The 26,044-nt window shown below is 38.1% G+C and overlaps 1 pseudogene across 1 annotated transcript in view; it reads right to left on the reverse strand.

Moving 5' to 3' along the window:
* The window catches only part of LOC110203745 (cytochrome P450 2C19-like), a 118,999-nt pseudogene that overhangs the window by 28,625 nt on the left and 64,330 nt on the right, over positions 1-26,044 (reverse strand). Inside the window, exons 6-8 of the transcript XR_013485500.1 lie at positions 23,442-23,591; positions 22,281-22,441; positions 21,432-21,608 (exon numbers count right to left, since the gene is read on the reverse strand). The product of XR_013485500.1 is annotated as a cytochrome P450 2C19-like (transcript). The remainder of the gene's footprint in view (positions 1-21,431; positions 21,609-22,280; positions 22,442-23,441; positions 23,592-26,044) is intronic.

Consider the following 26,044-nt stretch of genomic DNA (forward strand, 5'->3'; position numbering starts at 1 on the left):
AAAGGGAGTTCTGTTTCTCTGGTTTAGATTTAGAAGTTCCCAGATAATTTTGACTTAGTATGAATTAGTATAGTCACTTAAATTTGGTTCTTCATTTTTGATATCATCTGCTGCTTCTGTTCTTAACTACATCCTGTACCTGGTATAAGAATTGTTTAATATGTGAAGATCCAACCATAAAATGAGCTCTCTTGCCTTTTAAAATTTCCAGATACTTTAATAAAGGAGAAATAATTTCACTTACTTTTACCACTATCCTATACAATTTTTTTTTGGTGAAAAATCTAAATTGGAGATGTTATTACCTAAACATGTTTAAAACTTGGATTTCCATGATAGATACCTTTTGGAAGCCAATCATATACATCTGTATATAATTCTTAGAGGAATCAACCTAATCCTGTTGTTTTTCTCAAAATTTGTGATCCTATTTAATTAGACATCTATCACATTATATCTTTGTCTTATTATTTTGTCTAAACATTTCCTCCTTAGGAGGATGATATTCCTATATTATTATTAATTGGCCATGAATGTAAGTTAAAATTGTAAGCTATTCATACTTGCATTGTATTATGACAACTCAGAGATGTTCCAGAGGGACAAGGTCATATATCATATCAGAAGTAAAGAACTTCCTTAGCTCTATTTGATTCCAGGCATGAGTCATATCTGATAGCCTATCATGTAGTCACTGGATGCTAAAAGCAGGGCTTAGGACTAATTAGGTGGGGAATTTTCCTTTTCAGAAAGGAAATAGTACAATTGGGAAATAGTGTCAGGAAGATCCTACCTAGGCTGTGTCCAAGGTCATCCTCAAAACTCTTCCCAGACACAGACATCCACCTTTATCAGTACTCAGCCTGCAGCACATGCCATCCTACTATTGGCTTCATGACAACTCAGACAATTATTCTGGTAATCAAAGCTCAAAACAATAGTAAATTTCTGTCCCACAAAGTCACATATCCTAGATAATAAGAATTTAATCTCACATTTGTAACAGTAAGGGACTGATCACAGAAAAGTACTACTGCCCTCATAATTCCTTTAAATAATGGGAGCATCTTTAGGTGAGTCTTCAGAAGTTTGTATAAATTTCTGCAAATGTTTGAATTCCAGATTGATAATAATATTAGATTTCCCATTAAGTTAACACAAAAGAGCTCATAAATTACTACTCTTCACTAACATAACTGCATTGGAATCCTAACCCTTAAACAAAACAAAGAGGTTACTAACTTTAACCTCAGAAGTTGATGGATTTATGTCCTTGTTCACAAGCTTGTTTATTCTTCTCTATACTCACTCTGAAAGAATGAGATACTTCAGGATTTGAAATCTTGTACATACAAGTTTAAACACTAATTTAACTCTTACTTAGGCCATGAAATGACTACAGATTCAGATCAAAACAGCAAGATCTCTTCTGCTTTACAATTCATTACAATAATTTAGCAGTAAGTTATCTTGCAAATGAAAATTTTGTAGGCCTCAAAAAAAATCACACAAAACATATCTTCTAAAAGTATTTCCCTTCTTTAAAAATAGTTTAAAATTTGTCCTGATGTTAAGAAGAATAATCACTAAACTTTTATGAAGAACATTTGTTACAAATTTTTAAAGTGATAGATATCTTTCCTTTCCACCTTAAAGTAAAAATAAACCTTTAAAATTGGAATTCATTAAAACTAAGTTGATGTAAAATGTCATTAAGTAACATAAATAACTTCCCAAAGTAGTATAACAAACTAAATTCCTAGTTGTTACAGAATTCCTAGATATCACAAAGTTCCTTAGTCAAAAAGATATTTGTAATGGAGAAAAAAATTCAGTTTTTATAATGCATAAAGAACATACCCATTTAAATTAGCCTTATCACAATAAAAAAAATTTTATCAAGCCTTTAAAAATTTATTCAGTATTTTTTTTCCTTTGTCCTTAAATATATCACTGGAAGTTAGGAAAAACTATTACATTCTGGAATATGGTGAATATGGTAATCCATAAATCTCCAAATTACCATATCTCAAGGATTCTCATTTACTCAGGAATTTCACAACACAGGAAACTTTTACACAGATTTGATAAGAATATTAGGTGAAACTTCCTCTTCTTTAAAATTTTTTTTATTTTTTCCATATGCTTTTGAGTTGAAAATTTTTCTCCCTTTTCTTCCCCCCCCTCCCCAAGACTGTGCACAATCTGATATAAGCTTTACATTTACATACCCATTAAACATATTTTCACATCAGTGAAGTTGTAAGTACAAATTAAAACCAATAGGAGGAACCATCAGAAAGATGAAACAAAACTCAACAGAAGGTAAAAATAAGTGATAGCAATTCAGCTTCCATAGTTCTTTCTTTGGATGTGGACAGCATTTTCCATTCAAAGGCCTCTGGAGATGTCTTAGATCCTCATAATGCTGAGAAGGGTTCAGTTAACAATCTTACTCATTGCATAATGTGGCTGTTATTCTGTACAAAGTCCTCCTGGCTCTGCTCACTTCACTCAGCATCAGACCATGTAAGTCTTTCCAGCTTTTTCTGAAGTCAGCCTGTTCATCATTTCTTATAGAACAATAGTATTCCATTACATTCACATACCACAACTTGCTCAGCCATTCCCCAATTGATGGGCATCCTCTCAACTTCCAATTCTTTGCCACCACAAAAAGAGCTGCTATGAATATTTTTGTACATGTGGGTCCTTTTCCCATTTGTTTGATCTCTTTGGGATATAGCCCTAGAAGTGCTATTGCTGGATCAAAGGGTATGCACATTTTTGTAGCCCTTTGGGCATAGTTCCAAATTGTTCTCCAAAATGGTTGGATCATTTCACAACCCCACCAACAAAGTATTAGCGTTCCAATTTTCCCACATCCTCTCCAACATTTATCATTTTCCTGTTTTGTCATGTTGGCCAATCTGATAGGTGTGATGTGGTACCTCAGAGCTGTTTTGATTTGCATTTCTCTAATCAATAAGGATTTAGAGCATTTTTTCATATGACTATAGATGGCTTTGATTTCTTCCTCTGAAAACTTCCTGTCCATAGCCTTTGACCATTTATCAATTTGGGAATGACTTGTATTCTTATAAATTTCACTCAGTTTTCTATATATTTTGGAAATGAGGCACTTATCACAGACACTGGTTCTAAAAATTCTTTCCCAGTTTTCTGTTTTCCACCTAATTTTGGATGTACTGGCTTCGTTTGTGCAAAAACTTTTCAGTTTAATATAATCAGAATTATCCATTTGCTTTTCATAATGTTCACTATCTCTTATTTGGTCATAAATTTTTCCCTTCTCCATAGATCTGAAAGGAAAACTATTCCTTACTCTTCTAGTTTGCTTATATTATCAGTCTTTGTATCTAAATCCTGTACCCATTTTGACTTGGTATAGGATGTAAGATGTTGGTCTATGCTCAGTTTCTGCCTTATATTTTTCCAGTTTTTTCAGTGGTTTTTGTTAAACAGTAATTTCTTATCCCAGAAACTGGAAACTTTGGATTTGTCATAGAAAATTATATATTGTTGTGTCTTGTGTACCTAAGCTATTCCACTGATCCACCACTCTATTTCTTAGCCAGTACCAAGTAGTTTTGATGATTGTGGCTTTATAACACAATTTAAGATCTGGTACATTTAGGTCACCTTTCCTTGCATTTCATTTCATTAGTGCTCTTGATATTGTGGACTTTTTGCTTGTCTGGATATATTTTTATCATTTTTTTTTTCTGGCTCTATAAAATAATGTTTGGTAGTTTGATTGGTATGGTGCTGAATAAGTAAATTAATTTAGGTAGAAGTGTCACTTTCATTACATTAGCTCAGCCTACCCATGAATAACTGATATTTTTCCAGTTATTTAGATCTCACATTATTTCTGTGAAAAGTGTTTATTGTATTGTGTTCATATAGTTCCTGGGTTTGTTTTGGCAGGTAGACTCCAAAATATTTTATAATGTCTGCAGTAACTTTAAATGGGATTTCTATCTCTTGCTGTTGGGCTTTGTTAGTAATATATAGAAATACCAATGACTTATGTGGGTTTATTTTATATCATGCAACTTTGCTAAAGTTTTATTATTTCAAGTATTTTTTTACTTGATTCTCTAGGATTCTCTAAGGATACCGTTATATTATCTGCAAAATATGATAGCTTTGTTTCATATTTGCCTATTCTAATTCCTTCAATTTCTTTTTCTTCTCTTACTGCTAAAGCTAACAGTTCTAGTACAATAATAAATGACCGTAGTGATAATGGACATCCTTTTTTCACCCCCAATCTTGTTGGAAATGCCATTTCAAAACTAATAATGATCAAAATACATAATCAGGTTTCAAATAAAGTAATTAAAGCTATCTGCAGACATTTGAAAAAATATTCTCACTCACTATTGATTGGAGAAATGCAAGTTACAATAATGCTGAATTACTACCTCATGCCTATTGCAATAGATAATCAGACAGAAAAGGTAAATGGCAAATGTTGGAGGAGATATGGGAAAAATGGGACCTTAATGTACTTGTGAATTGATTAAACTATTTTGTAGAGCAATTTGGAACTGTGCATAAAAGGCTATAAAACCATGTGTACCTTAGGACTGTATCCCCAAAGAGATAAAAAACAAGAAGGAAAAGGACTTACATATACAAAAATATTTATAAATAATAAATAAATAATATTTATAGCATATCTTTTCTGGGGGTAAAGAATTAGAAATTAAGGGGATGCACATCAATTGAGGGATGACTGAACAAGTAGCAGTATGTGCTTATGGTGGAATACTATTGTACTATAAGAAATGATGATCAGGATGCTTTCAGAAAAACCTAGAAAGACACCCATGGGTTGATGCAAAGTGAAATGCACTGGGTAAAACTAACAACAATATTGTAAGATGATCAGCTGTGAATGACTTAACTGTTCTCAGCAATACAACGATCCATGACAACTTTAAATGACTCAGAATGAAAAATGCTATCCATCCCCAAAGAAAGGACTGATGGTGTCTGAACACAGATGGAAGCAACTTTTTTTTCACTTTGTTTCTCTTGAGTTCTTTTTTGTCTGTATTTTCTTTCGCAACATGACTATTATGGATGTGTTTTGCAAGACTACACATATATAACCCATATGTAATTGCTTGCCTTCTCAGTGAGTGGGGGTGGGGAAGGAGAAAGGGAAAGAGTTTGGAACTCAAAGTTTTGAAAACAAATGTTTAAAAAAAGAAATTGTAAAAGAAATCATTTCAGAGAAATCTAGTAAGACTTGTATAAACTAATGCAAGGTGAAATGAGCAGAACCAGGAGAACAATTTATACAGCAACAACAATAGTGTAAAGACAAAGAATTTTGAAAGACTTAGGAATATTGATCAACAAGACCCTGATTTGGGAGGTCTCATCATGAAATGTGCTACCTCTCCATATGGAGAGGTGTTGGACTCAGAGTATAGACTGAGGCCTATCTTTTTGTTTTGGATGTGGCCAAGATGGGAATTTTTTTTTTGCTTCACTACATTTCTTTGTAACTGGTTTTTTTCCCTTGCTTTTTCAATGAGGGAGGAGAGCAGGAAGAAGAAAATTCAGACATAAAAATAAAATAAAATTGAATTTCAAAAAATAAAATTAAAATTAAATAGATAAATAACAATAATGAGGGGGGTGAGAATAACACCTACCTCACAAGGTTTTTGTAATGACAAAATTAAATAAATAAAATGCTTTGGAAACTGGAAAAATTAAACAGGTTGGGGAAAATGTGATAAGTATTGTACTTAGGGTAGAGAATGTGAGTAGAGGAAGCATATATGAAGATATGGGTAGAGGAAGTATGAATGAAAATACTCTTGGAGTTATATACTGGGTGACCCTGTTATATAATTCACTTTCCTTGGAATTTAATGGGCACATATAAGCCTTCTAGAATCATCCATACAACCCAAGACATGCAGCCAAACCAACTAATGACTCTAGTTACATCCAGTGTTCAGGCTTAGCTTTGGGGACAAGAAATGAAAACTTAGGTGGAAAGTTTTGAACAGCTTCCCAAAATTGACAAGACCCCATACTTCACATAAGCTGCCCTGTCAGGGTCTCAGCTATATGCGTCTCTATGGGAATAGTGACATGCTGGAAACCATTCATCAGCCAGTTGCTGGGAAGTTCCCATCACCACTTCCATACATACATACTTATTCCAATTATGTATCCTTTCTTAAATGTATTTTATCATTGGAGAGAGAGAAAAAGAGTCAGTAATGACTAAAGCCTTACACTATCCCACGTGATTACCAAAAGCAAATAAGCTATAGCAGACAGAGTTCCCTTAGAATGTCTGATGCCCCTCCCCAATCACACAGACATAGTCTAGTGTCCCATCCCTTTCTACTAAATTTTTCTCTGATCAGCTGGAATTCCTCCTACAAGATGCCACGCCTAGTCTCTGGATTCACTCTTTGTCCAGATGTGTTTTTTGTATTCCTATGGTTTCTTCTCCAACAGAAAGGAAATAACAGTGTCACTTTAAGAGTCACTGTGTTCCTATATGTCTCAGTACTTAAGGCCTATGTAAGCAGGTGCTGTAAATTGGTCTGTCCACTCTGGAAAGCAATTTCAAACTCTGTCCAAAAAGCTGACTGCTTTCCCCTGCTTTCTCAGAGACCTACTACATCCATTAAAGCATGTGTCACTGAGAATATGTCCCAATACAGGATCTAAACAACCCATGAAAAGTGAGCTGCCAACCTGCTTCTCTCATCTTACCTGCTCCATTTTCTTTCAGGAAGTAGTCAATAAAGTCGTGAGGATTGTTGGGGTCCAGGGTCTCTTGGTGTTCCTTCACTCTCTCTCAGATAAAAGTCTGCAGCTTTTGACAGTTTTTAAGGAATTTACTATGAGGTCCTGGGAGATGATGTACTAGAGATGGGATAAAATTGTAGACCTAAGAAAAGGGAAAACATTATGTATCTCTTCTTCAATGGATACAAATGATAATTCTTCACTGTGAGATTCAGATTGTACTTGTAAGAGAAGCCTGAATAGTAAGCAGTGGTTAACAGGGTAATTGTAGGACAAATCCCCTGCTCTGTCTACATTCAGTGGTTCCTTTCCAGGAGGAAGAAGGTATGGACACATCCCAGAATCCCACTGCTTTACCTCCCAATAGGGTACATGATAAATCTAGCCTAGTTTCTTGTAGTCATTTCTATCACGTGAAGAAAAATGCCTTGAGCACCAGGAAGAGAAAACACTAGCCTCACCTGTATCCATGTGGAGTTCAAGATTTTGTTGTTTTCTTCTAAAAGCTCCACTAAATGTAGAAATTTCTGATCATCATATTGAAAATGTTTATGGAAAATGACAGAGCAGATGACATTGCAGGGAGCACGCTCCAGGATGAATTTGGGATCATAAGGCTGTCCTAAAGAATGAGAGGGGGAAAGAGAGAGGGAAGCTTTAACCTGCATTTTAAAGTAAATATCATTGAGAATACAAGGTGAGATTTGCCTGCCTCAAAGGGCAGTGGCACCTGACTCTCCTTCTGTCCCCCCAGACAGCTCTCGCAAGCTTATAAGTTGATACTTTGTGGTACTGTTTAACTTATAATAAAAATACTTTGCTTTAGTAGTAGTAATCATAGTCATTGCAGTGGTCTTTGTAGTTGGAGTAGTAGCAGCAGCAGCAACACCAATAGCAGTAGTAGACATTATCAAGCGAAGAGTAGTAATACTCCATAGTAGTAGTGGTGGTGGTGGTGTAGACTTTATCTGATTTGTTTCTTACAACTCAGTGCAAATATCAAATCCCTATTTTATAGCTAAGAAACATGGTCCCACAACTGGTGAAAGAGGTGAAATTCAACTCCAAATTTTGTGTTCTGGATGGCAAAGTCTGACTAGCAAAGTCCAAAGCATGGACTCCAAAGTCGGTGTTCTTTCTTCCACACCATACTACTTGCCTTGTCAAAATCTGTTCCCCCTAGGTGTGGCAGCCCACACCTGTAATCCCAGATACCAGGAAGTCTGAAACCAGAAAGTTTTTTGAGCTTGGAAGTTCCATAGTGAGAATCAATAGTGAGCTAAGTCAGTTGGGTTCAGAAATAATATTGTGAGAATTCAGGAAGGAGAGAGGAGACAAATGACCATTTTACTTAAAGAGAGTGAACCAATCCAGATAAGAAATGGAACAGGTCAAAGCTCTTCTGCAAATAAGTAGTGGGTTCAGCCCACTGAGTGGCCTTTGCACTTTCTCCCCTATCTATGAGATTCAATCTTTTTTCAAGAAAAAAAATCTATTTCCATCATCTCCTCTCCAAACCAGTCTTCATGTTGAGACTTCCCCATTTCTATGAATGGGATTACCATTCACAGAGTTACCAATGCTCAACACCTCTAGCACTCTTCTCTCACCATCACTCCAACATCTACTCCATTTATAAGTGTTATTATTTCTTCATTGTGTCTCTTACATACCACCCCCCAAATCCTCTCCTCTTGCTAGCTTCCCTATTACTATAAAGGGTGCTACTAGTATCCCAGTGACCTAGTCTCACAACTTAAGCATCATCCTCACCTCCTTACTCTTTCACACTCCCCACATCTAATATGTTGCCAAGGCCTGTCAATTTTACCTTCCCAGCATCTCTTGCATACACCCCTTCTCTCTTCTGACATTGGCACCACTTAGGAGCAGGCTCTCATTACTTGCTCTGAACTATTGCAATAGACTTTTGATTCATTTAAATCAAATGGGCGGTCAATAACAATTTATTTGACAATGATTATGTGTTAGGCACTGAGCTAGCACCAAAGACATGAAGAGGGCAAAAGATAGTCCCTGTTCTCAAGGAGCTCACAGCATGCAAACAACTATGTAGCAAGAAATTATATGAAGAGGTCATCTCAGAGGGAGGGCAGTAGAAGTAAGGGGAATCAGAAAAGGCTTCATCTAGAAAGAACAGTAGACTTAGCACCTACTTTCAAACCCACCTGCCCCCCACAATACCCTGATAACAAGTACTCACTAAATATCTAAAAACACTATGTGAAACACTTTTGAGAAGTGACAGGTGAAAGGAGAGAGAGAATGGAGCAAACTGGGTGGGGGAGGAATAGAATGGAGGGAAATACAGTTAGCAACAGTGATTGTGAAAAAAAAATTGTGAAGTCAGTTTCTCTCATAAAGGCTTCATTTCTCAAACATATAGAGCACTGAGTTAGATTTATAAAAATAAGCCATTCCCCAATTGATAAATGATCAAAAGATATGATCAGTTTTCAGATAAAGTAATCAAAGCATTAGAGAAATGCAAATTAAAACAGTTCTCAGGTAGTACCACACACCTATTAGTTTGGCTTCTAGAACAGAAAAGGCAAATGAGAAATGTTGGAGGGGATATGGGAAAAATGAGACATTAATTCATTGTTGGTGGAGTGGTGAACTGATTCAACTATTCTGTAGAGCAATTTGTTACTATGCCCAAAGGTCTATAAAACCGTGCAAATCCTTTGACCCAGCAATACCGCTTAGGTCTGTATCCCAAAAGAGATAAGAAAAAAAGAAAAAGGAAAAAAAAATTATATGTACAAAAATATTTATAATAGCTCATTTCTAACAGCAAAGAATTGGAAATTGAGAGGATGCCCATCAATTGGGAAACAGTTGAACAAGTTGTGGTTATTATGTTATTATGTATTACAATTGAATATTATTGTACTATAAAAAATGATGATCAGGATGCTGTCAGAAAAACCTGGAAAATCTTGCATGGGCTGATACAAAGTGAAATGTACTAGATCATTGTAAGATGATCTGCTGTGAATGACCTAGCTATCTTTAGAATTACAATGATCCAAGACAACTCTGAAAAATTATGATGAAAAATGCTTTAATTCCCAGAGAAAGAATTGATGGTATCTGAATGCAGAACGAAGCATACTTTTTTACTTTATTATTTTTAGGGGTTTTTTGGCCTATGTTATCTTTTACAACATAGCTATTGTAGATATGTTTTCCATGACTACACATGTATAACCTGTATCAAGTTGCTTACCTTCTCAGTGAAGGGTGGTAGAGAGGGAAGAATGGAGAGAATTTGCAACTCCAAATTTTAAAAACAAATGCTAAAATTGTTTTTACATGTAACTAGGGAAAATAAAATACTAAATAAATTTTTAAAAAATAAAGAAACAAAGAAAAACAAACTAAAACACAAAAACTACTGTCTTAGGAACTTAGGGGAATGCAGAGGTGATGGTAACATCCTTCAGTTATCCAACAAATTAGCTGTCCTTTCTGGATGTAGATAATCTGTAAATTTGACAATCATTTCATCTCTGCCTTTATTTAAGTCATTGATAAAAATTTGAATAGTTTGTGTTGTAAGGAGATGTATTCAGGGAATGCGTCATCCAATTTGGCACTACTCATTGTAGTGCAGAGGGCACTAAGGGAAATAATTTGAGATGAGACAGGAAGTTAGGCTGGAGCCAGGTTATGATAACAGGGACATACTGGAGCTTTGAACAAAACAGTGACATGGACAAACCAGTTACACTAACAGCAGGTATGCAAACAATCTATTGGGGCAATAAGGGCAGAGAGATGATTGAGAAACAATGTGTGGTAGGTAGGGGTTCTGGTGATAAGAACCTTAAATAGACTGGAAATCAGGTAATTGAAGAAAAAGTTACAGATGCCAATAATGTTGTAGAGGTAGAATGTACAGGACTTAGCAACTTATTGGACATGAGGCAAGAGTGAAGGAAATTAAATTATGATTTGGAAGCCATCGGTGTCATCAACAAAAAGAAGGAAGTTTGGAGGAGGAATATATTGAAAGATGAAAATAATAAATTAAGTTTCAGACATTTTGAATTTGAGATGCAAACAGAACATGCAGATAGACTTCCTATGGACAACTGGTGATTCAGGACTAAAACTGAGGAGAGATAAAAGCTAGAAGTATCAATTTGGAAATTATTTGTGCTTAGAATCCATGGGTTCACATGATATACCCAAGAGACAGAAGATGAAAAGAGAAGAAAATACCTTCACACACACACACACACACACACACACACACACACACACACACACACACACAAACATCCCTAGAGAGCTGGCTATAGGGTGATCCAGTGAAACAGTCCACTGAGATTAGTTAGTTAGAACCTGGAGTGGATAATGACATAGAAGTCAGAGCAGGACAAAGCCCATAAGAGGAAGGGATGGCCAGCAGGATCAACAGCTGTACAAAGGTCATTGGAAAATGAGAATTTAGACAAAGCCAAAGATTTAGCAAAGAAAAGATTGTTGGTAACGTCAGCAGAGTTAATCAATAAAATACAAAGGTCAAGATTGAGCTTTGCAAGTGATTAAAATGTGACAGAAAGGCGATGAATTTATTTTAGATAATTCATTCTAGGAATATAGTAATAAAGGGGGAAAGGTAAATAAGGATAGCTTGAAAGGATAGTCAAGTGAAGATTTTTTTAAGGATGTGGGAGACCGGAGCATGTTTGTAAGCAATGCGGAAGGAGCCAGCAACTTGGAAGAGACTAAACAAGAGGAGAAAAGTAAAAAAGATAACCTCAGAAAGGAGAGAAGCCTCCTGACACTGGAACAACAAGGGGAAGAATAGGGGAGACAGTGGAAAGGTTTGTTCTAACTACCCTGAGGTTGAGATCATCTTCTGGGGTACCCGAAGCAGCCCCATTTTCACCTAGTGGCAGTTTCCTAAAGAGCTAGGAGTGTTCTCATGAGGAAACAATCATTCTTTTCAAGCCATACAAATCTGGGACTATTCAGCCATTGCAAAGATCTTGTGTGTATGTGTTCCTGTTCCATGTCTAAGGGGCATGCTGACATTCCTCTAGTGTATTGATTTGTTTGTTTGTTTTTCATTAGGAAGCTATTCCTAGTAAAATATTCTGGTGTAGAAGAGTATGCAAAACTAGATTATGACCAAACCATGACAGTATTCTATTACCTCCTACCTGCCATCCTCTGCCACATGTTCACACTTATGCTCATTTTGCCTTTTACATTTTTAAAAACAGCTATAACTAAGAAATTGTGGCATTGGCTTATGTACTAGTTTATGTACTCCTCTGATGTCCTATGGCTTCATAGATTTCTGTAAGATGGTAGTAAAAAACAGAAATAATTCCATCCGAGCCAGGCCCTCACCAGCACATATCCATTTTCCTGAAAGAAAGAAATGAAAAGATTTGCTATTTGTGGAGTTTTAAGTCACCTAGAACAGCGGTCTTGCAATAAAATAGAAACAGGGGCCACTCAACCGTATATAAGGATTCTGTGGTTGCATATTGACTTGGGAAATCCCATGTTCACATTATCTATGTTCTATTGTGTTTTTGTTTATTTTGTTACATATTTACCAATTATATTTTAAACTGGTTCCTGCTGCACCCAGGAATGCTGAGTACAGTGTATTTGACACCTCTAATCTACACCACTCCTGCTGATTTATAGGTTCCCCTCTACTGCCCACTGGCATTCCTAGAAGACTATTCTTTCCTTTCTTCTCTCTTCCCCACTCAGCACATCACCCCTTACCCCAGGGGAGACTCAGCCCTTTAGCCCATTTTCAGTGCAAGGCTAGGAGTAAATGCTTTCTAAGTTCCTTTGAAGCCTGTATCCTGCTCTGTAGAAGGAGAGCTCTCTCCCTGAAAATCAGTCTTCCTGAAGCAGAGTAATTCCTGGGATTTGAAAGTCAGAGGAAAAGAATAATTCCCCTCAAGGAGAGAACAGAGCCAACCACACAGCTCCAGAATGACAAGCTCCTTTTAATAATTGTGGTGAGAGAGGATAGGGCAGTGATGTTCAATTCCCCTTTGGGTAGTTTGAGTCACAATTCTGGACAGGAATTCTGGAATCAATTTCCCACTTGGTGCCAATTTCTTTTCCACTCCAGCATGGCCTATCTCTTTTCCACTCCAGCAGTAAAATCAAGGACAACTGCCCCCACACCTATCAATTGAAGTGTTCCTTCAATTGATGATGTATGATCCAAGGAGTGTTGAAAAGTTAAGGAACTCTTGCCACCCTCCTCCTAGAATTCATTGCTGCAAGAGACCTTAGTGATAAGCCATTTGAACCCCTTCTTTGACATTTGATGTAACCAAATCCTAGAGTGGTGAATTAACTCGAACAAGGACACACAGGTAATAAGTAGCAAAATTAGAATGGAACCCATATTGTCTGAGCTGTTGATCCATCTTTGATGCACACATTTACATGAATTTGTCTTAACTGTTGAAAAAGGCATGAAATACTCACTCTTCTTCAAGTTGCCACTTTCATGCAGGAAGTGTCCTGGATCAAACTGGTCTGGATTGGGGAACTCTTCCTTGTCATATAGAACAGAAGTCAGTAATGGTATTATGGTAGTGCCCTAAAATGAAGAGATATAGATAAGCAGAATTAGAAAATAAGAATCTTACAATGTCAGTACTGAAAGAAGTGCTTGGGTGCTTGTACTGAGACCCCAACTCCAAGACTATATTTCTCCCTAGCTTCAGAAACACTATCCCTGCCACTTTCTCCCCAGCCCAAGAACATTATGCCTAGCAGTTACCCATGTGTGGGCCTCAGCAACACACTTATCTCTCTCCCTGGAGCAGTTACAAACCACACCTGTAAGAATTGTTAGTTTGAACTGGCTTTGAACTGGCTTATTAAGGTATTGATACCCACTGGACTATCTATGCCAACTCTCTACCTCATTATCTGCATTCTGGACTCCTCATGTGTATCCTAGACTTAGGACATCTGTATACTCCCTACAGCTATCTTGTCAAACAAGACTTTGATTGGTGGCAGACTGGACAACCCTCAGTTGGCCCTGACTGCTAGTTATCTTAGTGACATAGAGGACCTAAAAATGACACCTCCCTGTAGCCCCTCCTTGGGCTTTTCCTGGTGAACTCTGGGTAAAATGCCTGTACAGTAGACACCTTAATAAAAATTTCGTACTGAAAAAGGTAGAAACAACATGGAAGAAGTCCATTCTAGACCTGATTTTCCCCAACAAGGAAGAAGTTGCTGAGATGGAAATGATTATGTTATGATAATCTTGGGCAAAATGTTATTATCTTATCTTTGAATGTAATAGAGGAGAGAAAAGCCAACCATGCCTTATCCCTCTGTGACCAATACAAATAAGAATTCTAATCTAAGCTGTGATATTTGCTACCTATGACACCTTGAGCAAGACCTTTCATATCTCTGGGCCTCAGATTGTCTTTAAAGTGAGGAGGGTGATGAAAAAAAAATAAACTGAATGGTGTATAATTGTACTTAGGAAGATTGGCCCTGAAAAAAAAAAGAAATGAAAAAAGCACCTTCTTCCCTTCTTTGCAGAAATGGGGGACAATGGCTATAGAATATTACCTATATATCAAATCCCTTTGAAGTGTTAGATGGTTTTACTGAACTGTTTTTTTCCCCCTTTCTTTTCTATACTTTATTACTAGAGATATTTACAGGGTAGAGGGGAGAGTTATATATTCTGAAATGAAAGTGATAAACATAAAAGCCAGGTATAATTTTACATAAACCTTAGATTAGAGGAGAGCAGACTTCAAACACCTCAGAGGAAGAATAAGGAAGCTCCCACTAATTAAAATTCTAGAAAGGAAGTTAAGCAAAGAGGGATAGGAAGCTCTCAAAAATGAAATCCTGGGGGTACAAAGAAAAACAGTTCTGATGGGAAAAAAGACAGTTACCAGAAAGTACCAGTGTTGATACCCACTCAGGTAACTCAGCAAATAAGTTAAATTGTTAAAAGAAATAAACAAAAGATAGAATAAAAAAAAAACAAGTAAAGGAAGCTTGTCAAGGTCCTATTAGAATGGCAAAAGAGGTTAAACAGCCTGTAGCAAAAATGAGTTTTTATATGCAAAGCAGGAAAGAAATTGGCCCCTTTGGGCCAATTGATACCCTCCTGTTGGCTTTAAGGAGTTTATTTTGGGTAGAAAGGTCTGGATTCAGTCACAATTGTTCTGAGCCACAAATTAGGAAAATTCCTAATACTTAATAAAAGGCTGGGCTCTCTGTCTATCTTTAGACTTAACATCTATCACTAGATATCCCCTGGCCTCTTTGTGGTTAAGATAAAATTCAGTTAACTGAACCATGTTTGAAACCAAAAAGCAGACTGTATTAATGATATCTGTTGTTGCTCATCCTTCATTTTCAAAGAGAACCAATGACATCACTGGTGATGTCTTGACTTGAATTGGATTTAAGTGAGGCAGAGTTACACTAAGTCATGACACTCACTCACTCTCCAGAGTCATGGAAGTCCAGTGGCAGGATAAAAGCCAAGATGACTCGAGATGGTCCAGGGTGCAGTGGATGACCTTGTCATCTTTGATGTCTGACTAAGCTCTAAGTCCTCTACAATGCCTGCTTCTGCTGCCCTCATAGCCACCGAAACAAATTTCTTCATCTATCAATTCACAATTTCACATGATTGGAGTAGATAACCCACTACCTCACTGACATATTTGAAGTCCATTGATTACCCTCAACCTGGTTTAAGTTCATTTGCCGAGATGGTTTACTGCAGTGTGGAAAAATCTGACTTTCTTGGGACTTCCTCAGCCTGGGTCTTCCATTGCAAGATTCTTATAGAGCCAACAACTCTCCTTGATATCTCCTATGTCTACCATAGCTCAATCCTGCCTATGTTCCATGCTTGCTCCAACCTCTCCATTCCAAAGGCTCAGCATGGCTTTCCCCAATTATAAGACTTCTCTTTTTTACTGAAATTGCTCAGGGTGCAACCCAGGATCTCACATAGTGGCCTTGATTGATTCAAGGTGGTGCACAGATCATCTGTTCACACTCAGTTCTGATTCTTTGATTCAGTCAAAAGTGTTTACACTTATTCAAGGCACCCTAGCCAAATGGAGTGACATCAATGCCACCTTGCAGTGGTAAATCTTAGAGTGAGCTGATGTTGGTGAGGATAACAAAGAACAAAAAAAGGGTTGGGAGTGCTAGCTATAGTGTGGGGGAAAGGAGGTCTAAGAAAGAATGAGACTGCTCTGAACGGATTGATGATAATAGTAACAGGCAACAAGTGATGGAAAGCAGCTGGGTGGCACAGTGTACTGTGCCTGAAGTCAGGAAGATTCATCCTTGTGAGTTCAAATCTGGCCTCATACACATTAGCTGTTTGACCCTGGGCAAGTCTCTTAACCCTGTATGCCTTAGTTTCTTATCTATAAAATAAGCTGGAGAAGGAAATGGAAAATTACTCCAATATTTTTGCCAAGAAAACCCCAGAAGGAGTTACAAAGAGTCAGACATGACTCAAGCAACTCTGTAACAGCAATAACAAGAAGAAAGGAAGCAGAAGTTCTCAATTCTCATTTAGCTTGAATTTTCTCTTACAAGGACAATGATCTTGTACTGGAAAGGACAAAAAGTATAATTATGGTTAATAGAGATTTGTCAGCCAAGATAAGAAAGGAGATAGTAAGAAAACACTTAGAGCTACCCTTGTTGAGTTCAAGTCACCAGGTACAGGTGACACCTTCAGGTACTGAAAAAGCTGATGGATATGACTGAGTCACAGAATTGAAGATGCACTAAGCTGGAAGCAATTTCAGAGGCCATCTAGTTCCAGTCCAACTTCAATTCTGAAAAAAAGATCTTCTATTTCAGATTCAACAAGTTAATTGGGTGATTGTCTCCAGTAAGGGGCCTCTCCTGACACAGTCTGTTCCACTATGGGGAGGCACAAATTGTGAGGAAATTTTCTCCTGCATCAAGCCTAAATGTGCTTCTTTTCAGTTTCCATCCATTACTCCCAGTTCTGCCTTCTGGGTCCAGGCAAAACAAGTCTAGTCTGTCTTCCAAATGACAGCCCCTTCAACATTTCAAGTCACCTATACTGTCCTTCATAGATCCTCTTTTTTCTAGGCCAAGATCCCCAATTCCTTCAGCTAATCTTCATATGGAATGAAAGAATGAAAGAGAGAGAGAGAGAGAGAGAGAGAGAGAGAGAGAGAGAGAGAGAGACAGAGACAGAGACAGAGAGAATGAGAATGTATTAAGTAAGACAAATGACAACCTACCATTGAACTCCAGTGGGGACAGGCAGTGTCCCAGGGTCCAAAAACCCAGCAAATTATGGTGCCTCTCAGATCATTGATACCCTACTTTCACCTCAATCTCCACAGCCATCATCAAGGGGATCAACCATTACAGAGAAGAAGCCCACCAATTCCACCATCATCATCGGCTGACCATCATGTCAGCCTAAGAATCCTGAAAATAGCAGTGTCTCTCAGGCCACCAAATCTCTACCAGCCTGGCTCCCAAAGCCATTTTCCATGGGAGGAGGGAGGAGAACCAATTTTGGAAATAACTGTCAGTTGCTTCTGTAAGTGCTTTAACCCTCACTTTGTCAGAAGCCACAACTACTAAGGACCCAGAAAAGAAAATTCTTACCACCAAGAATTGTCACTAGATTTTTAATTTCTTGAAGGCAAGCACTATCTTTTGCCTCTTTTTGAATAATCAGCACTTAGTAAAGTGTCTGGCACATAGAAGGCACTTAAATGTTTTGTTTTTTGACTGATTGATCAAAGTCCTTAGCATTAGCTAACAGGGATGTAAGATGAAGTGAGGATTTTTTAAACATAGAAGAGACATGGACATTTCTAGAGATATCAGGGAAGGAACCAGTATATAGGGAAAGATTGGAGATGAGAGAGAGTTGGGATGATAGTAGGGGAAATCTGTTGGAGACAACTGTATGGGATGGGCTCAAGGGAGCATGTAGAAGGGTTTGCTTTGGTGAGGAAAAAGGCAATCTCTTTATCAGAGACAGAAGTGAAGGATGAGGTAGCAGGGGAAAATATCTGAATGGTGTAAGATGGGGAGGAGGGGAGAAAGGAAAGCTCATGGAAAATGCAATCAATTTTTTCTAATGAAGTGTGAGGTGAGGTCCCCAGCTCATGGGATGGGGAGACAGGGTGGTTGGGAATCTTAAAGATAAGGCTTGGAACAATCACTGTGAAAACTAGGATAATGAATCTATAATGGGGGTCTGATGCTTCCTCAGAATTCTTGGGATGGCATCTACAATTGGAAGATGCTATGGACAGAATAGCAACTCTCCACATGGGAGATGCTATGGAGCAGCCTCCAGAATTGTAATGATATGTAAGGGAAGTGTCTTGGAGAAACAGGTTATGGAGCACATGTAGGCATTCTGCAAGTGGTTCTGGTTGGCTAGCCACATGCTGAAGAGGACACTTCTTAGATTAACTCTGGGGCATTTAAATCGACATGTTTCACCTACAGTCTTTCTTTCCCATTTATTTCTGGTGATCTCAGTGACTCCTTCACTCATGGCATCTGATGAAGGGAGTAGAATTACTGACCTTGAGCATTTTCAAAGGTTGAAAGAGAAAGTCACAGGAATGCAGGAGTGAGAGCCCAGGCTGAGTCAGGCCAGCATCAGTGCCTCAAGGAGCAAAGAAAACTTAACAGGATTGGTGAGGGAGCATATAATTCATGGTATCTTACATGACAAAAGTTAAAAGTGCTGTTGTTATCTTCAGTCATTTTTCAGTTATGTTCAAGTCTTCATGACCCCATTTGGGGTTTTCTTGGAAAAGACATTAGACTGTTTTGCCATTTCCTTTTCCAGCTCATTTTATAGATGAGGAAACTGAGGCAAATGGGGTTAAATGACTTGCCCAGGGTCACACAGATAGTAAGTGTTTAAGGCTGGATGTTGATTTTTTTTTTGGTGAGGCAATTGGGGTTAAATGACTTGCCCAGGTTCACACAGCTAGTAAGTGTCATGTGTCTGAGACTGGATTTGAATTCAGGCCCTTCTAACTCCAAGGCCAGCGCTCTATCCACTGTATGACCTAGCTGCCCTAAGGCTGGATTTTAACTCAGGAAGAGGAGTCTTCCTGACTCCAGTCTTGGCACACTATCCACTATGTCACCAAGCTGCCCTTTCAAAAGTTCTACTGAGTCACTTTTAGCCTTATTCCCTGCGCAGATTTACAGCAACCGCAATTGGCATAATGGGAGTTGAAAGGAATTCTCTCAGCCTAAATCACCTAGTGAGAGGCAGAATGACATAGTAGATAGAGGGGCTAGTCTTGAAATCAGAGAGATCTAGGTTCAAATTCTGCCTGGACAGATAATAGCTAGATAACCATGGGCAAGCTACTTAATCTCTCATTTTCCCCACACAACTGTCTAAGACTGTAAACTACAGATGAGAGTCAACTCTATTAGCAAAGGAACTTTCCACTCTCAAAGTTATACACACACACACACACACACACACACACACACACACACACACACACACCCCAATTAAGTCATAGGTCAAGACTAAATTAAGTAAAAGATTGGGGTCAGAGAACAGCAGCTTAAGCAAAAGTAAAGTTGTTCAAAAGATGGCTTAAACATAAGTCTAAAAGTAAATTAAATTTCATTAATTAAAAGTAAATTAAATTAAACATAAATCTACTGGTTGGCCTGGATGATCTCAAAAGAGCAAGATAGTTCCTGGTGCTATGTTCTGAAAGATCTAAGACTCCTCCCTAATGCAAATAGCCAAAGCCCGGTAGCAGTTACAGTTCATCAGAAAATGGTAGCAAAAGATTTGCAAAGAGCATCCCGCTGACAACCAGCAGATGGCAACAGTGGAAATACTGGTCCAGTTGTATAACTCAGCAATCAACTCAGCATAGCATACCCACAAATCAATAATATTATCTGAAAAGTGTATAACACCAGGGGCTACATGAAGGAAGCTGCAAGTGGCAATCATGGAAATGGAGATAAGTTTCACCCCAAGAATATGAGTTGCCTTGGTGTGTATATGTGTGTGTATTTGTATCAACAGATACATATATATAAATAGAAAAATAGATAGATGGATAGATAGATAGATAGATAGATAGATAGATAGATAGATAGAAAGAAAGACAGTTATTCCTTACATGTGGTCCCTCTCTCATGTGTCTCTTTGACCAGTGTTAACTCATAAAATAAGGTACTCCTGGATTGTTGGCTAGGGGGAAAGCAATTTTCCTTATAAATCATAATACTACTGTTAAACTAAATGTCTTTTGCTTTGAATTAATGTAGCTTCCTTGCTATCTTCTCACCATGATGTTTCAGTTGTCATCCTTCCCTTCCCTCATCTTAACTCTACCATTCCCACCACTGGCTTTCCAGCTCCCTTTTTATATGTTGTCATCCACCTTGAGAACAAGGACCTTCTTGCTTAGTGTCTGAAACATAGGGAGCATTTTATAAATATTTCATCTAGTTTTTCTATTTCTCTCTTTTTTTCTGGTTAATCTGGCAGAAGAAACCTATGGGGAGCTCTCAAGGCACACTAATTTCTTTCAGGGTATTTCAGGACATCTACCAGGGCACTGGGTACTTTTCTTCTTAGCACCTACCTTGTGTCTGGTGTTTTTCAATTTCTTCAGTTCTTTTGCTGTATTTTTTAAAAATTATACTAGAATTTTGCTTTATTCATTTTCTAGTTAATCCTTCCTTATATGTAGTGTGGATTAGTAGCTCTTCTTCTTCTTGGTTTTTTTCTTCATTGTTTTTTGAAAGGTAAGAGAGGAACCTGACTCCTTTTGGGTCCTCCCTTCTGCCATCACTGTCAGAGAATCCTCCTGTATCATTTCAACCCCATCTCTCAATACCACCCACTAAAACAACTCCACTTCAATCTGACCACTCAGTTTGCCATCATCCCCCACACCGACCTGTCTGTTCAGAGTCCTGAAGTACCCTTTCCCATTCAGATTGCCAGTTTGTTTAATTGCCATCACCTCCCTCAATATCCAGATCAAAACTTAGCTCTTCTAGAAGAATGTTTTATATCCAACTCTTCCCAATTCTATTTTGCATTGTCATTGTCTACTATTTTGCCCTTCTTGATATAGTCCTAAAATCATAGGCTCCTATGTCTTACTGCTGGAAGAGACCTTAGATGTCATCAATTCCAAACTCTTCATTTTACAGATGAGGAAACTGAGGCATAGAGAAGTTAACTGACTTGTCCAGGGTCAACAGCTAGTAAGCATCTGAGATGGGATTTAAACACAGGTCTTCCTGACTCCACATCCTGTTCTTTCTGCCCTGGGCCATGCTTCTCACCTTATAATTATTCTCAGGCCCCTTCAAGTATTTCCTTCCTCTAATTAGCTCACAAACTCTTTCATGACAGGAACCAACTGGTCCTCAGTTCCTCAGATTATTCTCTGAAGACACTTGCTTTAAGAAATTCTCACATCCTTTTATTTACTTGTGAACAGCCCCCAATATAGGAATCACTTCATTTATAAGAATTGAGCTGCAGCCCCATTCCTCTCACTTACCTGCTCCATTTTTAAAAGGAAAGTGTCAATCAAATCCTTAGGGTTGTTGGGGTCCAGGGTTTCTTGGTGCTCTTTCACTTTCCCCAAAATAAAATTCTGCAACATTTGACAGTTCTTAAATAATTTGTGGTGAGATCCTGGGAGATATTGTACCAAAGCTGGGAAGAGATTGTAGATCTATAAAAAAGAAACAATGGCACATTTCTTTTTCGGTAGATACACAAGATAGTTCTCTAACCTTGGATTCAGAAGAGAAGATTGTGACTAGGTGAGAAGTTGCCAGGGCAAATCCCCTATGCAAAAAAATGTGACATATCTTCACTCATGCTCTTCCCTCATCTGCAAAAACCCCTGAAATCATTTTAATATTCCTCCCCCCTGATGGCAGCCAGTGTCCATATGAACTTCCACTTTCCATGATTAATTACCCCTGAAAGATTTCCTGTCTACCATTTTCTCAGAGCTCTACTTTCTAATTTCCAATGGGGCAGCCGACACCTGCTAACACTATCCAGGCTCAAGTGTTCAGGGCCAAGGTCAGTAGTCTTCTGGCAATGGGTATTTTTAAAAAAGGGACCTTTGATGTCAGTCCCTGTGCCATATAGGTAGACTTCTTCAGGAAAGTGCCTGATAGAGGCCCTCAGTGAAACTCTAAAGGGGTGATCTACTCCATCTACATTCAAGAGGCCATCTGTTTATGATGAGAAAGATTTGGATTATGGCTAGATCTCACAGTTGTACCTCCCAATGAAGTTCATACTGGACCCCAGCCTTGATCCAGGTAGTAGTTCCTCTCTAGAAAAAAAAAAGAGTGCTGTATGTCCCCAAAAGAGAGAACTCTGCACACACCTGTGCCCATGGCAAACTCAGGATCTTAACCTTTTCATCTAAAAGCTCCATTAAATGTAGAAATTTCCAGTCATGATATTCAAAATGCTTCTGGAAAATGATAGAGCAGATGACATTGCAGGGAGCACACCCAAGGATGAATGTGGGGTCACAGGGCATCCCTAAAGAATTAGGGAAAGATACAGAGCTTTAATATTGATTTTTAACCGATTAGCATTGAGATCACAAGGGAACATTTGCCTGTCTTGAGGAGCAGTGGCCACCAGACTATTTTACGTTCTCCTCCAACAGGTTTAACTTTCATTATAGCTGAGAATTGCATGGTACAGAAAGGTAATAAAAAGCACTTTGTACATATTTTCTGATTTCATCCTTACAACAGTTTGGTGGAGGAGGAGAATGAGAAAAGGCCAAAATGTAAGAGGTTTTTCATAATGGAGTGTTATGTGGCTAAAATGAGATAAATGATATAAAATCATTTGCAAGCCTTAAGGTACCATATAAATCTCAGCGATTATTATTATTATTAGCTTATAGTCACTAGTCTTCCAGTCTGATGATGACTTCATTCCCTAAGCCTTCTTTCTATTGTACTCCTGTGGAGTTCAAACAATGTTTATAGGGCAATATAGAACTTACTGGTAGATGTTTAACTACTCACTGTCTGGGGGGGGTGAAGTATGCATACTTTTAAGTTTAATCTGTGTTAATAATTACTTAAGTTTCAAACAGGGCTTGGCAAACTTCAGCCTGAGCTAAATTCAGCCCTCTCCCTATTTTTGCATGACCCAGGGAGGGGTTCAAATCCAGCCTCAGACACTTTCTAGTTGTGTGTTGCTGGACAGTCACCTAACCTCTGTCTTCCTGTTTCCTCATCTGTAAAATGGGGAAAGTAATGGCACCTATCTCCCAGGGTTGTCATGAAGATAAGATTAAATGAACAGCAAAGCATATTATAAATACTGGCCATCATCATCATCTTCATCATCATCATCATTGTTGTGGGCTTGTACCAGAACAAGACTGAGAACTCAGAGAAACCTAGGGGTGGCTGCAGATCATAGTAGATTCTTTGGGGTCTACCTCAGTCTTCAGCTATCAGAAAGGTAACTATTTTCACGAGATTAGACATTTGTTGTTTTGAAGTAAAAAAGCACCAACCATTGGTTGCTTTTAATGCCTCGACCAGGCACTTTGCCTCTTCTTGGACTTGCTCTTCAATGCTCCTCTTCCCCATCCCAAAATTCTTCAAGGTCATGAGAGAGAAGCGTTGTATTTGCTTTCATCTCTCTCCACTACTGAAAGCAAGTCCTATAAGGAGAATCAGGGAGGTAAGAAGAATCCCCCACTCCAACAGACTGGAAAGTCTCAGAAAATGTTCTTGTCTCCTGTTTTGTAGAATCCATGCCTAAGGACTCTTGAGCTGGTTCTAGTAGAATAGTTTGAAGTGTGGGAATTGTCAAACATCACAAGAAAGATAATCTTGCCCTATTTTTAGCACTAACAACCTGGATAAGGAAGCCTACTCTCAGTCTTAGCCAGATGACTCATTTTTAAGCCCATTGCAAAAAGCAAGAGGTTAGGGAACAATATAGACATCCTTGCTTCATTTTAGTCTTATCTGCATTAGCCAAATTTCTCCATGCTTAGCCTTCAAGGGCTCAGTATTTTGGCTGACACTTAACATTGCTGGTTAAAATACTAATAATAATAATAATAGTAATAGTAATAATAATAGTAAGTATTTGAGGGGCAGTTAGGTGGATGGAGTTAGGAAGACCTGACTTTAAATTCAGCCTCAGACACTTACTAACTGTGCGACTCTGGGCAAGTCACTTCAACCTGCTTGTCTCAGTTTCCTCATCTGATAATATTTTCATATGCAAGAAGTAAACAGTTTGACCTTAATGAGTCTCTTATAATTAGTTTCTAACATTTTTCTCATATTCCTCTTGGATCTTTTATATGAAATTTTTCATGGAGTTCTGGTCTTTTTGTCACAAATACTTGAAAGTATTTCAGTTTGTCAAATGTCTTTTTTTTATTTTGGATTACAGTCAACTTTGCTGGGTAAGTTATTCTTGGTCACAACCCCAGGTCTTTTGCACTTTGAAATATTCCAAGACCTATGGTCTTTTAATGTAGAAGCTGCTAGGTCTTGTGAAATCCTGATTGTATTCCCAACAATATTTAAATTGGTCTTTTTGTTTGTTTGTTTTTGGTTTTTCTTTTACTCTTTGTTGCTCATGATATCTTCTCTTTAAACTAGAAGTTTTGAAACTTGGCTATGACACTATTTTAAGTTTTCCTCCTGGTACCTCTTTTAGGTGGTAAATGGTAGAATTTTTTTTCCTGTTTCAAATTTACCCTCTTCTTCTAGAACTTCCATAGAACTGCCCCCAGGGAAGCAGAGTAGGCTTCAAAGAACTTTCACCTCAAGTCCTTTGGAATTTTCACCTTACAAACTTCTGTCTAACCCAGTATGAGGGTCAGACGACTAAGTGGGGGAAGATTGAAGGACCACCTTCACCCTGCTATTTCCAGATGCTAGGTCTAGTGGTGCTGACCAGACATGATCCCAGGTTACAGCTGTAGGAAAGGAAGAGTGAACAACACCCAGGGAATAAAGTACTGGTACAGCAAGGAGCAAGAGGATTTTCAGGACAGCACGGCTCAGGGCTCTATCAATTTGGAATTGTGCCCTAAAAGATAAACTGTGCATAGCCTTTGACACAACTATATACTACTAGACCTATACCCCCCAAAACATCAAAGAATAAGGAGAAAGAAGCATATGAACGAAAGTATTTATAGCACCTCCTTTTGTGTTAGAAAAGAATAGGAAATTAAAGGGATACCTACCAACTGGAGAATAGCTGAATAAATTACAGTGTATGAATGTAACAGAATGCTATTCTATCTTAAGAAATGATGAAAGTGATTATTTCACCACAACCTGGGAAATCTTGTAAGAACTGATGCAGAGAGAGCTCTGAACCCTTTGCCAAAGTCATGTCACCTCACTAAACTTCTGTTTCCCCAAACACCATCTATAAAATGAGGGGAATGGGCCAGTTGATTGGTTTCTAAAGCCCCTTCCCTGGTGCCATCAAGGAGCTGATCATGGACTAGGAGAACACAATAGAAAGAGTAGAAACAACTTCTACAAAATGATTTTGGATAAAGATGTTTTCCTGTTTTCTCAACACAAAGGGGCAGTCATTTTTCAGTACTTCTGGGAAAGAGCAACACTTTTGCCTGGCTTAAATGATTCAGGGCCTCATCTGAATTTGGAAGAAGGAAGAAGAGGGAAAGAGGAGTGTATGTGGATATAAGACAGGTAGAACTTGATGAAGGAGGACTCACTGAGGAGCCCTGAAAGTTTCAAACTTGGTCATAAGACATGGGTTTAAGTTCTAGTGCTATTAGTCACTGTTCCCTTCTGGACCTCACTTTCCTCATCTTTAAAGTAGGGAGAACAATATTTGCACAAGCTACTTTACAGGTCTGTCCTAAGGAAAAGTACTTTGTACTATAGAAATGTGCTATCATTAGACCATAGAAATATAAGGTATTTTAGATTTAGACCTGGCAAGAATCATACATAATGATCAATTGGAACCACCTTATTTTAACTGAGCCCCAGAGAAGTTCAGCAATTTGCCTAAGGTCACACAGTTAATATATGGCAGATCCATTACTTGAACTCAGGTTCCCTTAATTTCAAACCTCATGACTTTCCACTATCGCACCTAGAATTAGGT

The sequence above is a fragment of the Phascolarctos cinereus genome, unplaced genomic scaffold, assembly GCF_003287225.1.
Source record: "Phascolarctos cinereus isolate Bilbo 61053 unplaced genomic scaffold, phaCin_HiC Scaffold_3;HRSCAF=262, whole genome shotgun sequence".
Taxonomy (NCBI): domain Eukaryota; kingdom Metazoa; phylum Chordata; class Mammalia; order Diprotodontia; family Phascolarctidae; genus Phascolarctos; species Phascolarctos cinereus.